The 3,265-nt window shown below is 36.9% G+C and overlaps 1 long non-coding RNA gene across 1 annotated transcript; it reads right to left on the reverse strand.

The window, feature by feature from the left end:
- Positions 1-468: 468 nt before the first annotated feature.
- Positions 469-2,473, reverse strand: LOC101882917 (uncharacterized). Its single transcript, XR_012386491.1, has 3 exons — positions 2,298-2,473; positions 1,948-2,152; positions 469-866 (listed from the first exon to the last, which is right to left on the reverse strand). It is a non-coding gene; the product is annotated as an uncharacterized lncRNA (long non-coding RNA).
- Positions 2,474-3,265: the final 792 nt, after the last annotated feature.

A 3,265-nucleotide genomic window follows, 5' to 3' on the forward strand; every position in this document is an offset into this window, starting at 1 on the left:
AACGTTTAAAAGTGTCATTTCAAAGACGTGAGAACAGTACTTGTAGATACCACTGCTGTGTTCAGCAATGCACAGCGTCAAAAATTGAACACTTAACGTTACCTTAGTTTCCACACGTTTCCAAAAGACAAAGTCGTGCAGAAGAGGTGGGTTGTTGATATTAAACGTGAGAATTTTACAGAAACAGAAAAAAACAAGTGTAGCTGACAATTTCAGTCTAGAAAACTGACCGAGGCTCGAGTGCCAACCGGATGCAGACATTTAAAGAAAGGAGCTTTTATGGCAAATAATAGTTTATTTTCATTGCCTTTGAAGTAAAAAAAATGAACATTAATATACATAAACATTTCTTAAGCTACTTTCTAAGTGCAATTTTTTAATTCAGAATAAAGACCTTTATTTTATTCACTGTACATATAAAATATAATTCACTGTATGTAATTTGAAATAAAAATTGTCAAAAAAATGTAACATTTTGAAAAAAATATTTTATTCAGATGAACAGAAACAATGACATTGAATCAGTTGTTTTCTTGAATCAGGTGCTTCTTCTGTAACTTGTGCATAGAGAGGTATTTGGGCTTATACGTATTAAATAAATAAATAAATCACCCATCTGTTTCATGGAACTTAACACATAATTGATCCATTCCAAACAATTGTTCATGTGACAACACACATTACACATTTCAGAGTAATGGGCTGTCTGGAAAAGCAAAGCAACCAAATGTTTGCAAATCCCACTCTCAGCCACACAAGAGCAGGAGCTATTAACTAGCAGACGATGGCATGGATCTTCTGACGGATGTCCACTCCAGTATGAAGTTACACATAAACTTTTCTAGCTCTGAATCTCATAATGTTACCTAGAAAACAGAAACAAGAATATTAATAGGTTTTTAAAGAGAGTCATTAAAGGCAGTTCACTCAAAACTGAAAATTCTATTTCCTCATCCTTCACTTGTTCCAAACCTGTTTGAGTTTCTTTCTGATGTTTAACACAAACAAAAATACTTTGAAGAAAGCTGGAAACTTGCAACCACTGATATTCATAGTAGTTCTTTTTCATACTATGGAAGTCAATGGTTACAGGTTTTCAGCTTTCTTCAAAATATCTTCTTTTTAAAGGCATCTGCAGCAATATCATCAGATTAAACTACACAGTAAATAATTAATTTAAATTATTTAAAAGTAGCTCCCTTTAGTCACACTTTAAAATAACTTTTCATTAATTAATGTATTTGCTCACTATTAAAATAACTATTTAATATTTAATAGTTAACATTGTTAAACTAATTTACTAATGAATAAAAATCCAAAGTCATGCTTGTTAACATTAGCTATTACATTGTGAGTTAACAAGCACAATGAATAAGCATTTGTTCATTAATGTAAAAAACTAATAAATATTGAAATAGACAAATTGTTGATGTGAAATTAACTAATGACACCTTATTGTTTTGGGTCACCCTCCCATTTAATTACAGTGTTATCGACTAAATAGAAAGCATGCTATCTCCACTGTTTCAGCAATAAATCTCAGCATTGACACAGTGCTATTTGTCTGTTGTGGATGGAACGGCATTGTATTATTTTATTCCTAATATATCTTGCTCAATAATCATGCTTACAAGCTAAGACAGCATCTGTGTTTCTGTAATTATCCGAACTGAACAGTGGTGGTCACTTTAGAACAGTAAAAGTATGAATGGGACAGAACTTGTATGCTGTCCTACTCTCAGCTGGTGAGGAGACTCCGATTTCTTCATAGATCTATCGGTAGTAATGAGCTCTCACTGAGATCTTATTCCTGCCCTGTTTTTACCTGACACTTTGAGACAGAATTACGTACACATATGATTATTTTTACTTACGTGATAAAGCTGCAGATGGACGGATCGTAAGAGTATTAACGCTAAAGTTAGCCTTCAGGCTAGCTGAACTTACCTTCATAATTGCACAGGTAGGAAGATGCATACAACTTGAAACCCTTCTCAAGCTTTGCTCTGCGGTGTTGTAGAGCACATCCGGACAATCATTTGCACATCGTTGACCATAATTTACTCGCAAACAGCGAGTAAATATTGACGACTCTGCCATAATACTGTTTACCTCCGCTTAAAATCACCCAGACCGGAAGCTGGACCGCGGCCTTAGACAAAACGCGGAAGTAATGCGTGCATATAGCCCATTAAAATGTAAAGCTATTTTCACAAACAAAACTTTACTCAATTCAAACCGGGCTGCAGGTTAGCAACACCGCTACGTTTATCAACAACACAAACGAACATAATTACCTTTTGTAAGCTGCTTTACAGATGGGTCTCAAACTCCTGGTGTGAATTTGAGGATGATGTGTCGACCTCAGGCCAAAAAGCTTTTTGGCGGTAAACGGCGTGGATCCCATCGAGTGTTTGGGGCGTTTGTTTGTTTGACGTTATTGTCGGACAACTTAGCAAACTATCGAACTGGCAAACAGGTGAGCCAGCTGACGTGCATATTTATACCAAAATCACAACCTGCCCCGCCCCTGTGCGCCAACGTCACTACACCCGCCCTCCACATTTGCAATCACGTGGTTTTGGTGAGGCGGGAAATTCAGATGAAGGAGGGCAGGAACACAGATGAAAGGCCGTGTTTTTGCGATGTATATCATATGTCAAAGGAGATACAAATAGAAAATAAGCACATATGATGGGCATGATCCTTATATCATGATGAGGGCCGAGTTTTCCACTGAAGTAAAATATATTTGCCTGCCATTGAGGCAGCCGCAGTAGATAGCTACTACAGTATCAGATATATACACTAGATATCGCATAGGGACCCTGAGCATGCGTCTATAGCGCCGCCACATTTGTACATTGCTCCCAGGACAAATGTTATTTAACAGCTCTAGTCAAGACAGTGTTAATACGTAAAGATGCTGGACTTTAGCGCGGTCTATGGGTGTAGTAACGAGCAAACAAAGAAAACAAAGCACAACGGCTGAACATTACGTAATTAAGGTTTAGTTTTTTACGTTTTTGTATGTATGTTATGGACTTTTGTGCTAACAGGTAATGTTTTGATGATAATACAGTCACTTACTGCATTCACCATAAGGCAAAGTAGCACCAGGTCACACTAAACACTGTGCTTATGCTAGTTTTGTTGAATAAAATCAGCAAACAATGCAAAAGAAATGACAACGAGATGCTGTGGACTCATCCATACTGAGAAACGCTGTGGGTCAAAAAGAGCAAGAGAGGCAGAAAAGGCAGGC

This window comes from Danio rerio, chromosome 10 (assembly GCF_049306965.1).
Source record: "Danio rerio strain Tuebingen ecotype United States chromosome 10, GRCz12tu, whole genome shotgun sequence".
Classification (NCBI taxonomy): domain Eukaryota; kingdom Metazoa; phylum Chordata; class Actinopteri; order Cypriniformes; family Danionidae; genus Danio; species Danio rerio.